Raw genomic sequence first — 14,584 nt, forward strand, 5'->3', positions numbered from 1 at the left:
TGCTTCTTGTTCTGTTTGGGCCTCGGTGGGCTGAGTGGCACCCACTCCTGTTGTGTGTGCTACCAACTCACACCCTCCTTTCTTCCAAAGCGACCTCACAGACGCACTCTGCAACCAAGCTTTACCGGCTCTGTGTGTGTCCCTTCGCTGAGTGGAGGTGACAAAAAATTAACTGTCACATCTCCTAGGAATGCTCTGAGTGTAATCAATTCAAAAAGTATTGAAAAGCGTTCACGCCATGTTCTGAAATCTTATAGCTCACCAAGAAAGAAATGTAACGGAAGATGCCAAATTTGACAACAGCCTGAAAAATGACATTATATTACTAAGAAAGAGTTGAAAATTTGAAAGAATCTCTTATAAACTGTTAAACACACAAAGCAAATTTCTCCCAACTATAGTAAAAGGCACTTTAAAGTATCTGTCTATATTTCTCCATAGAAAGGGGTGCTGACATTGCCGAAGAGATCATCAACATGTATACAACCAGAAACAAAGTTGGGGGGGGGGAATAGAACAGTCCTTAGTAAGTACGAAAACAAATTTAAGCTGTTGTTAATGAAAATATTATATCTGTCCTGTCCCCCTACATTGTGTGATTGGACTTAATTTTTACGTATTTCAGAATCTACTGTGGATTCATTCCCTGGGTCAAAATAAATATTTTGGATTAGAATATTTGGATTGCGCCCAGGGGAGTGGGGAGGGCTGTCTCTTTAGGGGTCTCATCGGAGGAACAGGCTGATGAATGGGGTGGGGCCGCAGGGGCAGGAGGCCTCCCCATTGGAAAGGCAACAGAGCCCTGGGACCCCTCCAAAAGGGGGAGCAGAACTGCTCAGTCACGGCCTCGGGCACTGAGGTGAGGTCTTTCATAGCCGTGATTCAGCCCCAAATCAGCTGGCACTCAGAAAAGGGATTCTCCTGATGACCCAGGGGGCCTGGCCCGATCAGGCAAGAGCCTTAGGAGCGGGGTGGAGGCTCCCTAAAGAAGGAGAAGGGATTCTGGCTGTGGACGCTGCTCTCCCAGGGTAAGCCTGAGGACCCCGCCTGTGTTCAGAGCCTGCCCCGCAGCTGCGGAACAAATCCTTTGATCCGGGCCTTCTCCTGCCCTGTCTCTCCAGGTGACTCAGACAGCGAGAAAAACACACAGAAAGCAAAGTTTTCACTGGTCTTCTGGGATGTGGCCTCGAATTTCCCTTTCTCCTGCGAATGCCCTGCCTCACCCTGGCCCGCTGGCAGCACTCTCCCAGCTCAGCAGGCGGGGGACACTGCACCTGCTCAGAGGCTGCCCCTGACCTGCCGCGGAGGCAGCCCCTCCCGCTGCTGTCTCTGCCCATTGTGTGCCTTGGCATTCGCTAATATGTTATCTGTGGATGCACCTGCTCTCCTGTTTATCCTGCACCCCCGCCCAGCATGTGTGTCCCCTGGACTTTGTCTGATCTGTGTCTGCTCCCTCCAGACTCCGTGTCCCTGGGGAGTGCTCCGTAAATATTTTGGGATAAATGAATGACCTGGAGGCCGGACAGTCAAGGGCTGCTGCCGGGACATCAGATTCTGAGACCCAAGGCTGCTTGGCTCCAGTGCCCAGTGCGGGCAGCTCCGAAACATCCCATCCCTGCTGCTGGACACCAGACCTTCCTCTGGCTCACAGCTTTCTCGGAAAGTTTCTGGGCTGCAGCAGGCTGCCATGGCCCTGCCACCTCGCGGTGTGCATACCGTCTGGCTCAAGGGCGGACACTTTATCCCATGTTGGAGCACAGCACTGGACAGGCAGCAGGGTTCCGCCCAGCCCAGGAGATCCTTCGGTGAACTTGAGCCTGGTTCTTGCCAAGGGCTCAGAGGTTGCAAAGTTCAGAATCTGCAGAGATTTCAAGGTCAGGCCAAGCCAGGGCTTAGCGAAGGCGAAAGTCAGAACTGTTTTCCTTCTTCCACCCTGGAATGTTCCTGAGGATTCCTTCCATCTTCCCTCTGCAGCAAGACCACGCCTTCAGCGAGGAAAACATTGCAACTGGGTCTGTTCCCATGATGCAGATGGGGAAACTAAGGCTCCAAAAGGGGAGGTGTCTTGGCCCAGGGTCTGAAGAAAGACCAGGAGCACAGCTGATTCCATGGAGACAGGGGCGGGTGTGCTGCTGAAATCATCCGGTTACGATGTCTCTGACTTTTCCTCCCTCCCTTCCGTATTTACTGAGCATCTAGGCTGCCAGGTCTTGTGCCCACTGCCCCAAAGTCCCTTTGCTCAAGGACTGTCTCTCCATGGGTAGGTGCTGCTGCAGGTGTCAGGGAGCGAAGGGGACTGGGGCCCGGAGCCCTCAGTCAGCGGCCCTGGGTAGGGGACCAGAACCCTGTCATTCCCTGGGCAGAAGGGGAGGCCTCGGGAGGACAGACTGCTATGTGTCCAGGAGCAGAAATCGGGGCCGTGGGCACACAGCACAGTGCCCAAAGTGGGGAGGACTTTGGGGGCCACACCCTGGAGGGCCTTGCATGAGGAGCTTTGACTTTGTTCTAAGTGCTAGGGGAGGTACCTGGGGGTTTCGATCAGGGGTTGACAACAGCAAGCAGCTCACATTGGGGGCCACCCTTCCCGTGGGACTCGCTGGGCACCTCCTGGGGGGAAGACAGTTGTCATCATTTCCCTTTGGGGTGGACTCCAGAGGGCCACCCGCGTGACCGCCCGCTGACCCTCTTCTGCCAAGCTGGGCCCGGCGGGCTCTCTGGACGGCCAAGGGGTGAACTCATCACCGGCCGCCGCCCCGGGGCCGCTGTCTGAGCGCGTCTGCTGCTCCATCAAGGGACAAGGACGCTGTGTTCCGGCACCAGGCTCGCCAACATCCTTGATGAGTAACTGGGACCATCAAGGGACGGGGAAGTGACCACAATGCCTCCATTGTGCTCTCGTTCCTGAGCACAGAGCGCGGGGCGGCGCAGCCGGCTGGGCTGGCAGCCGCAGCTGTGGGCGACACAGGCAGGCTCATCAGTCACCCCGGCAGGAGGCGCGGGCGAAGGCCCAGCTGCCCCCGGGACACCACCTCCGCAGGGTGCCGCAGACCCACAAAGCAAACAGCTCTTCTTGTCTGCAAACAACAAAGGGGCCTTTCTGCTGGACGGGCGCGCAGGCCGGGTGGAGGGCAGCGGATTCATGTCTTCACCCACTGGTTTCTCCCTGTGCATTCAGAGTTCTTCCAGCACCTTCAAGAACTTTCCAGAACAGGTGGAGATGGCAGTCGGTGCTTAACAGATGTGGATTTTTTTCCAGGTCACTTGGGTTCTGCTCACTTGGGCTGACCAGGGCCGGGTGTCTGGTGGGGCCTGGATTGGCTCCAGCTGCTCCACAGCTCGCACACAGTGGGCGACTTCAGACACCTGCTGCAGAGCCTGTCCCGGCCCCTGAAGGGTCTGCACGGTTTAACTGCAAACTCGACCCTAGAGACAGTGAGCCTGAGGGGGCTGCCCAGGTGACATTCCCGCCGGCCGTGCCGCCTCTTCAGCAGTGAGAGCACACGTGAGCTGTGGCATCAGTGCCTTTCCAGGACACCGGGCAGCAGCCTGTGAAAGGTACACAAGGGATCGAGTCCTCGGAACCAAGGTGGAGACAGCAGCCAAACGGAAGGGTTTGTGCCTTAGGCTTCCTTTTCTGCCAAGTTCAAAACCAGGCTGGAGAAGCGTACCGAATTGGAATTCAGGATCTTGGGTCTCTCCGGCTGGACGGACAGGAGTGATCCGAACCAGCCGCAGCCTTCAGGTCCTGTGTGAGGGCGGGCTGAAAGGGCTGCACACTTCTCAGAAATTCACTGATTTAAGTTCAGTGTGTTTTTAAAAACTATGTTCATGTTCCATAAGAAGTGGAATAAAAATGTCAGAGTTATGAATAAAATAATAAAACAAAAACCCAGCAAACTAAACTAAAATATTATCTCCTCAACAACTCTGGGGCCAACAAGAAAAACCATGAAAGACCTGGAACGTACTATTCTTCCAGGAATTTGTCCTAGGTAGTTAACTATGGACATGCCCCAGTGCTAAGCAGAGTGTTTTCAATGCAGAGCGATTTAGAACAGTAGAAACCCAGCACCACCCAAGTGTGTACAGAGAGATTGGGCGACTATCATGGCACAGCCATGGTGGAATATTATTCAGTCATTAAAATTACGCTGTGAAGAAGAACTATTTCATAACGTGGAGAGGTTCATAATGTGTCATGAAACGGTGATGACAGATTTTTTAAATGATGTTGCCTTGCTTTTTGTATAAGGAAAGATAACTAGATAGAAATACACCAAAATATTAACAGCTTTTATCTCTGGATAATGGACTTGCAGGTTACAAAATGTTTTATTTTTTTTTTTTTTGCAAGTGCCTGGCTCTGAGCATGTATTACTATTGTAATCTACGAAATGATCATTGAACACGCTATCATTTTTGAAGCCAGCATATGCCAGACAAAGAATATATTTTCTGTGGATCGTTCATAAATGTGTGAGTGGTTGATTTGTAGGGCAAAATGTGTGGAGGGTTCTAGGACACGGGAAGCAGGGACATTTTCACGGAGAACGTGGCAACAGAATCCAAGTTTTCCAGTGGCAGGAGCAGGGTGGATTCTGACAGGTGGGGTCGGGAAGGAGCTCTGCAGGTTGGCTGCGGTGTGAGCACAGCAGAGGGGGAGTCCGTGTGGCTGTGATGTCTGAGCTCTAGTTTCTGCACTCCATTCCTCACATTTTGAGGCCTCTGGCTTACTACAGCAGTGAAGAATTGCCAAAGCAGGGTGCAAAGTGTCACAGGTGATCAAACTCTACAGTGAATCTTAAAGATTTATCGCAGTGAGAGGCTCACAACCATTGGTCTCCTTCCAAACACCCACCCACCATGGCTTCAAACACACTTAGCCCGTCGTCCTGGACACTTCCGGGAACATCTCTGGAAGTCCTGGTTCCCGAGCATCTTCCTGGGGTGTGATCACCCATGCGGGGAGTGCTGCTGCCCAGTGCCATCCTGCAGAAAGACAGGCTGCAGTGTCCGCCTCTGCCTTACTCCCCAGATCTGGCTCCATGCGACCCTGGCTCTCCCCAGGCTCAAAATGACCTTGCTAGACCTGACTTAGGTCACTGAGGCGGCCAGGACAGCACAGGGACAGTCACTTCCCTCCCCTCTCCCTCTTCCTCCTCACCTTCCAGCGAGCGCAGCAGCCCCTTCTCAGGGCTGGACCTGCAGGTCAGGCTGCTTCTCCACAGGTGCAGGGTCTGACGTTTGCTCCAAGGGCCTCAGAACGAGGTCCTGCCTGCCCGGAGGTCAGGACAGAGCGGTGCTCCTCCCTGGGCCTCGGACATTCCTCCACCACCACGCTCCTCCCGGCCTGGGGTCTCACAGGGACTTTCTCACCCTCATTTCTGTACCTCACAAGTGTAACAATGTCCTGAAAACACTGGTGGAGCGTATGCCGTGTGCCCGGCTTACATAAGGCTTTCTTGTTTTTCTGGAGTCCTTGTCCCAAAGCCTTAGTGGTACCTTCCACACCTCTTCAGGGGCTCCTATAGGTCGCTTGCATGTGCAGCAGGGGCTCAGTGACAACAGTGTCCTCTTTATACTGGTTCCTATTTGATGGCTCACAGCCACTCGGACAGTCTCTGTTCCTGCAGAAAAGTCTGGGTCCCGCTGGACACGACGGTATTTATAATTCAAGTTGCATGGAAGGCTGAGTCAGGAGGATTGCACACCCAAGGCCAGTCTGGGCCACTTAAACCAAATAAAAATGGGCAGGAATGCAACAGAGTCCTTGCCTAGCAGGTGTGGAACTGTGTTTGATACACACACACACACACTCACACACACACATATGCAGGGTGTCTCTCAGATATCTCTCTTCCTCCAGCCTAGCCCAGTTTTCCCAGAAAGTTATATTTTCCTACTCGATCAGCAGCTGCCATTTTCACCTTTGATCAAGGCTAAAAAGCACAATTGCAACGTCTGGTGGCAGCAATCAATATCGTAATAAAATTACACCTAATTTATTTAGTGCTTCGAGTGCCCTAAGGTTCATTTATCTGAGCAGAGTGTTTCAAAGTTTCAGAATGAGAAAGACGCATTTGGCCATGAAATTTTTAAGCCCAGCCTTCACTAAAGCAGCTGTTAATTGCAAGACCGCCCAGCTCTGACCCACTTAGGGAGTCGATGGGGTAGAATGTGACTCCCTCCTGGCGTTCCCAAATGTCCTAGTCACAGCACCAGACCCAGTGGCAGTAGGCCGGCCAAAACCCCGATAGCTGATCTGGACTGCACTGGGTTGGGATCTGCTTGTGTCTCCATGGCAGCCTTTAATGTTGCTTCCAAGAAAACGGAGCGCTTTTCTCCAAGCAGGAGAAGATGGAGGACAAGCGCACACAGGAACAGCCAGGCCGGGAGACAAATGGTTTCCAGGAAACACAGGCCAGGCTTGGAGTGAAGAAGGTCCAACCCATGAGCCACGCAAGGACAAGGGGCCCAAATCCATTTTCTGCAAACAGCACGCACAACCCTTTGGGTCAGCTGGAAGCTCTGGTTTGCCTTCAGATACTTCACACAGTGAAGTGGGCTTGCAGCCCTGGGCAGCGGGATTTGTTTCTTAAAAGTTCTGCCCAGTAGTTTGCAGGATGTCTTCTTGGAGACAGGCCAGTGTCAAGCAGGTCCCTGACCCGTGACCCTCGAAGGCCCCATCTCTGAAGAGCAGCACCAAGCTCAAGACCCTGCACCTCCCTGTCATCACCCACCCATTGCCAGCCTCAGCCGGCACTGACACTGGGGCTGTGTGATGGTGTGCTTGGTAACCAAAGGTGGGTGCAATCCAGGGTTCAGCATGCTCACCCCACGAGGTGATTAGAGAGAGGCGAAGGGGCGGGGAGGGTGATACCCAGATGATGAGTGGGACCTGTCTCAGGGCTTCCTGGACGCAGCACCCAAAGCCCTGCGGCCAGCTGCAGGCTGCTTTGTCTTCAGATAATTAATAGCACCTTCCTGCCTGTCGCTGCCTTCACCCGGGCTGCAGACCTGCCCCGAGGGACCAGCTCTCTGTGGCTCCCCTCTTCCCCACCCCATCTATGTCCATTCGGAGTCTTCAGCCAGAGGGGACTTAGTCACAGTGTTCTGGTTTCCCAGGCTGCAGAACAAAGTGTCCCAAACGGCGGGTTGAAACAGCACGAAGGGGTCCTACAGCCATTGGAGGCCAGAAGCTGACAATCAAGAGATCCGCAGCGCCCTGTCCCCGAGAGGCCCTGGCTCCCGCTTGCCTTCCTGGTGGCTGGTGACTCCCAGGGCTCTATCTTCCATCTGCTTGTGGCTCCCTCCTCTTGGTCTTCCCCTCTGTCTCTTGAAGTAACAGCTGACGTCCCTAAAACCAGGATGATCCCTTCTTGTGACCTTGACTTCATTCCCTCTGCAAAGAGCCTGCTTCCAAGTAAGTTCCCATTCAAGGTCCTGGCGGGTGGACCTGACACAGATTTAAGGTAACACGGTGAAGCCCCTTACAAAGATGGGGCCCACAAAAATCAAACCCATAAGTTTACCCTTGGATTTTTTCCCCTTAGCCTCCAGGAATCCCATGGTCTCAGACACGCAGATCCTTCACCTCCTCGCCCCCTCACCCACGACCCAGCCTCAGTGACCCCCATCTACCTCTCCAAACAGGGCACCCAGAGCCTTGACATAGGGGCCCCTCTTGCCGTCCTCCAGGAGAGCGGCCTCCCTGTTCCACTCCTTTCCCCAGCATGGCAGGCAGAGCTGGGTAAGGGCAGGAGCTCAGTAAAGACTTTTGACTCCGTGACAGTATGCCAGGGTCACCACAGCTTTGGAAAGTCCAGAGACCAAGAGAGAGAGGGCAGGTGCCTGGAACTGGGGAACAGGTCTGCTTAGTCCCAGGGCAGCACCCAAAACCCTGAAACCCTGGTGCAGGGGCTCCCAGGGAGGGCACCACCCATGTCATCCTCCTGCACAGAGGACCTGACGCTGGAGTGGGGACCCCTGGAGTGGCTGGGTGTCCAGTCAGACCGCCTCCTGCCCCACATCATGGACCCTGTTCTCCTGTGCCCCACTGGGATGCAGGTGGTACCCAGCGCACTGTCAGGAGACCCCACTGGTCACATCGTGTGTGAACCTGGTCACCTCCCAAAGGTCCTGAGGGACCAGCACCCTGGGCTTATAAATGGGGAAACTGAGACACAGAGAAAACAAAGCCTTCCCTGAGGTCACAGGGCTGGTCTGGGTGACGCATGGCAGCCTGGCCGCTATTCTTTGGAGCTTGCTCTGTGGGCCAGAGTTAGGCAAGATTGCCGATCTGAGGCTGGCACAGGCCCCCGGGCGCAGGCTGCTGCTTCCGCCCCACATGTGATGGCACCCCCGCCGTACCCTGCCCTTGGAATCACTCACACAGTCTCTGATCCACACCCTGGTGCGGGGCGGGCGTGGCGTGTGACCCAGAAGGGCAACGCCCAGTGGCTGGGGCTGCTGAACCCGTTCTTCAGAGCCCTGCAGAAGGGCAGCGCGAGGGTCCCCCGGAGCCAGGCCAGGCCGGGCCCTGCCAGCTGGGACAAGGACTAGATTATGCTCTCACTGTCAAGAGAAGTCCCTGAAGGTTTTTGAGAAAGAACAAAGATGATCCTACGTGTGCTTATAAAGGTCTTTCCAGTTCAGAATTGTCAGATCTGGCAAATAAAAATCGAGGGTCATCAGTTAAATTAGATTTTAAAAAACACTTTCTAGCATAAACATACACCACCTACTGCTCAGGACTTACAAGGGCTAATCAAAAAATATGGTGTGTATTTACATTTTAAAAATTCATCCCAGGAAGAAAAAACACACTGACACAAATGCCCCTCAAGCCCTCCCCCATCGCTCCTGCAGCTCTGGAGTATCTTCCAGGAGTGCCTTTAACTGTGATGCTATCCCAATGTGTGGGGTGATTTCTGCTGAATAAAACTATCACCGTATGTCTCCTCCATCGTATTCGGCAGGTGAGACGTCGTGCGACTTCTGGCTCTTCCCCAAAGCCAGAAGGGCCCGGGAGGGAGATGCTCCAAATGGATTCAGGACACCGAGGCGGCCATGACAGCACAGCTCAAGACGCTCACGAAAGAGGACAAGGACTTGGAAGGGGCTGAGGCTCCCCTCTCCTTGCAGGCCCACAGCAAGCTGCAGGGTCACAGCCCTGCTGAAGACCTGAGACTCCCAGGTCAGACACAAGGGCTGTCATTATCCACTGCACACAAGGCTGCCGAGCCTCCTGCTGTCCTTGGTTCTCCCCTGACCCTGCCTGTCCCACAGGGACAACAGGGACCAGCCAGAGGGAATGATGTGCACAGCAGGGTCGTGACACAGCTGAGGAGCCCCACGCTGGAGAAACCCCAATTTTTGGTAACGGCCTGCAAGCCGACCTGCCCCACTTTGCCCTGGGGGAGATGTCACCCTACCAATCACACCTGTGCTCCACACACAGATTCTCTGGTCCCAAGGCTGTTGGCAATGTGTGCACCCCTGAAAAGATCGTCCAGAGGAAAAAGTGGGTTCCCAAAACATGCAGCATCACCCAAAGAGCGGTCCCCTGATGTGCTCCTTGCAGAGATGGTGGCGCGGGCGGCCCTGTGACACTGGCAGCTTCTCTGAAGCACTTCAGAGCAGTCACTGCTGACTCCAGACTGTGCTCTGCCGGCTTTCAGGAGCTCCCACCTCCCCTGGGTATCTGGCTAGCGTGCTCCAGGGAGGCCAGGCGACTCTGGCAGTGATGCTCTAGAACACTGGCTCTCAAGGCAGGGTCCCCGGACCTTCAGCCTTGGGATCTCTTGGAAACTGCAGGCGTGGCCCACTTGGCTGTGTCATCTCCAAGGGCTATGGGAGCCCGGGAAGCTGGTGCTCACCGGCCTTCAAGAGCCTTCCAGGGCCTCTGAGAAGGAGGCAGAGGAAAGCCCTGGTGCTTCCCAGCTGACACCCCACTGAGCAGCTCTGCACAGCTCAGGCTGGAATTCAGCAGGTCTCCCGGTGATAGACCAGGACAAGGGGAAGGGAAGAGGGGGAGGAGGAGGGAGGGAAGGAGACAGAGAAAGGGGAGAGGGAAGGAGCTGATGCGCTCCTGTCCCACTAGCTGGGCCACTTCTCGCCTGACCTTCACAGCACGTGTCAGAGCCACACGGCTCTGCTTCCTGTTGGCCTGAGCTCATGACCCTGGGACTCAGATCCTCCTGCCCAGGACTCAGGTCCGCTCACCCAGGGACTCAGGTCCTCCCGCCCAGGGACTCAGGTCCGCTCACCCAGGGACGCAGGTCCAAGCAGCTGTCCTGGCAGTACCCCACCACGACCACCACGAGGGTCTGCTCTGTCTCCTCTAAAGCCTCACCCAGTCTGTAGCTGTCTCTGACAAAGGGCTCCCCAGTATTCCAGAGTGAGGTTTCGCTCTGGCACCCCAGGCCAGCCTCCAGGGCAAGTCAGGCACCAGGACGTAGGGACAGACATCCATCCTGTCCTTTCCCAGAGTCTCGTGACTCTGTCTCTGTCGTCAGTTTCTGTGTTCATGTCCAGGGGCACTTTGACCCCTCTTGCACTCAGACTCCTGGAGGCCTCTGTCACGAGTGTGGGGAGCCTGTTCTCAGTCCCCTCTGCCGCCCCTGCTCTGTCCAAGCCGAAGTGTTCCCCACACAGAATAAACCAGCAGAGCCAGAGTTCTTGACAGCAGTAACCAGAGCTGCACCTACAGGTCTCCCTGGTAATCTGAAGGGTACACACTGCTCAGTCAATACACCCGAATGCCTGCTTCCTGCCAGGTACTGGGCGAGGCCCAGGGACGCACAGGTATTGAAGGAGAAGAAAGAGCTCCTGGTTTAAGAAAAATGTAAGAGGCCATTACGATCAAAGGTGACACAGAAGATAAAGGTGACGGCAGCTAGCAAAGGGCGAATCCCAGGCTGGGCTGTGCTCCAGAGCAGTGACATGGGACCCCTGCTCCTCCTCACACACCCCTGCAGAGCCAGTACTGCTGGTGATTCTGCTTAGCAGCCTGGAGAGGAGGAGGCTCCAGGGAGAACAGCCCTGAGGAGGTGTCGGGGAGCTGAGCCTCAAGGAATGAACCTTTCTGCAAAGCTCCGTCCGTCCCTGTCAGTCTGTCTTCTAGGCTGTGCTCGGGAAAGATAGCATGGGCTGTTCAGTGTGGTGAGCTTCTTTAGTCAGGACTTGAACAAGGGAAGGAGACTAAGTTGATGAATAAAGAAAAATCTGGAAAGTTTGCTGGCCAATGCAACTTCAAAGTTGGGCAGCTGGGCAGCCTTTGGGCACAGCCGTATCTAGGGGCTTCTTGGACAACAGTGGGATTTACTCTCCATGCAGCTCCTCTTGGGTCTCTTTTTTCTAGTCTTTATCAGGCAGGGTGAGTTCCAAAGAGTAGAAACAGGGTGGGTTTCTGTTACCTTCATAGCTGGCAAGCTCACTGAGTAGAGATCGCAATCTTTTTTTTCTACAGAACCCATTTCATTCTCCCAAAGGCTTCTGATTGGTTCTATTTAGGTCACATGACCATACCTTGGTCAATATCACAGGGCATGGACTGCTCTGATTGGCTAATTTTGGTCACGTTCCCAACCTGGCTAAGGATTCAGAGCTATGTGCTGACAAACACTTCCAGGTGGGTGAAGGGCACGCCAAAGGAAAGGGGGCCCCAAGCCCAGTGCCTGATGAACAGTTTTCCAGGGGGCCAGGGGCTCCCTCCTTCTCTGTCACAGGCACCCATCCCACCCTGCATCTGGAAATGTTTCTCTGCCCTCCCACCCCTGGTGGCCCTGGTTGCCTTCTAGGCTGTCTTCTCCTGTCCGTTCCAGCCTGAGCAGGCCTGAGGTGTCCAGCATGGGCACGGCCAGGAGGACAGAGGTGGAGCAAAGACATGAACAGGCCTTCCACTGGTACGCAATTAAAAACCCAGACACAGACTTCCAATGAGTCCCAGAAAATCACTGGATTTGTTGGAAAAAGAAAAAGACAGGCAGGTGGGACTCTTGGAAACGAGAGGGAATTAATTGACTGTGGAACTGAGCACCATGAAATTAAAGATAATTTAATAGGAAGCCCAGGTACTATTGTCTGGCTCTCTGCTAAGCGCAGGAGGAATACCTGATAGGCAGGATGCCTGCCGAACAGAGGCCACGCTGGGCGTGCAGCAGCGCGGACCCCTGGGGTTGGCTAGTTGTCTGGGAACCCAGTGATGGGTCAGGAGACCTGATCTAGGATGGCTCCTGTCGCCATGGAGACAGACATGCCGTCTTCCCAGGGTCCTGCTACAGTGGGTGAGAAGGTCACAAGGGGGCTGGGTCTAGGACGAGAGCAAACAAATTAGCATCTGGGGCTCCTGGTGCCTAAAGAAACCCAGGGGCAGCTTGTCCCTTCTGAACTGCAGCCCCCTCAGTTTCTGAGTGAAGCCCGTGTCAGCCGGCACTGGGACACCCCTTTGCTGGCGGACAAGGTGAGTTTATGCTGCACAGAAGCAGTATTTAGAAATGTTTAATAGTAATGTGTTTCCCAGGCCAATCACCTTCCATGCAAATCACCTTCGATTTTTGATGCACAGCTACAATACAGAATTTTCCTATGAAATATGTTTGCTTTGAGTTCACTTAAAGAAGAATTCTTAAGGAAGTTATGGCACCAGTGGACCACAGTCTGGAGGGCGGCCCCCATGTGGCTGGTGTTTGGGAAACACTCCTGGCACTGGAGACTAGAGACAGAACATCAGTGTCAGAACTGCTGGTGCAAGGCACTGGGCTCGAGGTGTCTGGCATTTGCACACCAACCTGAATGGCAGTGTGCAAAGGGCTTTGGGGAGGGGTCTGCCCTGGAAACCCAGCCCGAGCTGCCACCATGTCTTCTCTCTGCCTGGGACAGATAGCGCTGCCATCCTGGATGCCATGCCGGTTTGAATCCTGATCCTCCGAAACTTAATATTTCGTGACAGCCACCGTATGCCGTCAGCCCTGCTCCTTCCACACGGCTGTCAGTGTCAACAGCCCTGTCTTCTGGACGTCTGCTAACGAGTGGCCTCTGTGGAAGGCAGATTCCTTTCCCTGGGAGAAACAGCAGTGGTGCAAGCCTCCGGGCTGGCCCCGGCCTGCAGGCCTGGTGGCTTCCTGAGGACCCTGTCCTCCTCCGCAGGACGCGGCTGGATGCTCCCGTGTGTGCCGGCGAGGAAGGGTGGTCGTCGCCGCCCGTCTTCGCAGGGGCTGGAGTGGCCGGATGGACAGGAAAGCCTGTCTCTCCCACCCCGGCCGTGCTGGCTGTCGCCCAAGCAGCCAGCCCCGTGTGGCGGGAGCCCATCCAGCTCCCAGCGCTGTCTAGACAGCCAGCGTGCCAGCGCTGCCAGGCCCGATCGCGGCTGTGTGTGTGAGTGTGTGTGTGTAATTACCCTGGAAAGTCTGCCACTGTGGAAATGTAGGTCATTCCGGGGCGGCCGGCGGCACTCACAGCGCATCGAGGTCACGGCGGCCTGGGAGCCAGCTTAACCGGGGTGGGCACGTGAGGGGCAGACAGGCTGGGGTCTCTCTGTGCCTCTTTCTTTGAGGACATTTCAGGTTTTCTCACATCTTCAGCCTAAGGCATGTGGCCTTCCTATCACAAAAGCAAGAACAAGTGTGGCATTGTACGTGTTAAATAAGATCTTTCATGCGGCAAACTTTCACTGGGCCCGAGCGTCCTACGAAGCAATTTCCCCTGCATGGTCAATGTCATCCCATCCCCACAGCAGCCCGAAGAGGAAAATCCTGTTATCAACACAAGAACCCAATATGTAATCTCTAGTTATGTTTTACGGACAGGGAAACTGAGGCTCAGAAAGCCCACCCCAAAAATCATTTTGCTAATGACATGCTAGTCTCTCCTGTTCTTGTCATGGTGGTGTATAATATTCTCATTAATTCTCCAGCAACTTGATAATAGTTGTTCCCATTTTATAGGCCAGGAAACTGAGGTGCAAGAGAGACCAATATAAAGTTAAGTGTGATTCAAACCCAGTCTTAGTCCAGGCGGAGCTCTCAAACCCGGCACCCCCTGCTGTAGTGTTCAGAATTCCCTGAGGAGGCTGGAGTCCCTTGTCAGCTTAGACGAATCATTCCGATTTAAAAAGGTGGAACAAGGAGCATTTGGCTACAAAGAGTTAAGCTTGTGTCCTGGTAAACAAAGGCGGCTCCAGGGTGCTGTGAGCCCAGGTCGGTGACATCTTTTATCAACACACACCCTTCCCTCACCCTTCTCGCCCCAGGTTGAAAAAAATAATCTAACCTGGCCGCAGCTGTTTCCATCTGTGGAACAATAGGCCGCTGTGTGGGGGCTTGTTTGTACACCTGACAATTGTTCAAACATTTTACAAGCTGGAGGGCTGTGTGCAGGGGATCTGAGAAAGTAAAACAAACAGGAGGAAATGACGCGTGAACTCACCATCTCCTGGGGACCTGGGGCAGCCTGCACCCCAACAGTTTGCTATAAAATGTTAAAAAAAAAAATGCATGAGATCGGAGGAATCCTTGCACACCCGGCTAGTCACCGCCTAGGTTTCCTGCTGGATGCACGCTGGGCTGGCTTGGGGGGCCTGTCA

The 14,584-nt window shown here is 54.4% G+C and overlaps 1 long non-coding RNA gene across 1 annotated transcript; it reads left to right on the forward strand.

Annotated features, from left to right (window-relative positions):
• Positions 1–6,005: 6,005 nt before the first annotated feature.
• LOC134475946 (uncharacterized) lies at positions 6,006–14,197 on the forward strand. Its single transcript, XR_010047285.1, has 3 exons — positions 6,006–6,803; positions 7,126–7,423; positions 8,979–14,197. It is a non-coding gene; the product is annotated as an uncharacterized LOC134475946 (long non-coding RNA).
• The last annotated feature ends 387 nt before the right edge of the window (positions 14,198–14,584 follow it).

The sequence above is a fragment of the Cavia porcellus genome, unplaced genomic scaffold (genome assembly GCF_034190915.1).
Source record: "Cavia porcellus strain 051 isolate PalLab524CR breed Dunkin Hartley unplaced genomic scaffold, mCavPor4.1 scaffold_5, whole genome shotgun sequence".
Taxonomy (NCBI): Eukaryota; Metazoa; Chordata; class Mammalia; order Rodentia; family Caviidae; genus Cavia; species Cavia porcellus.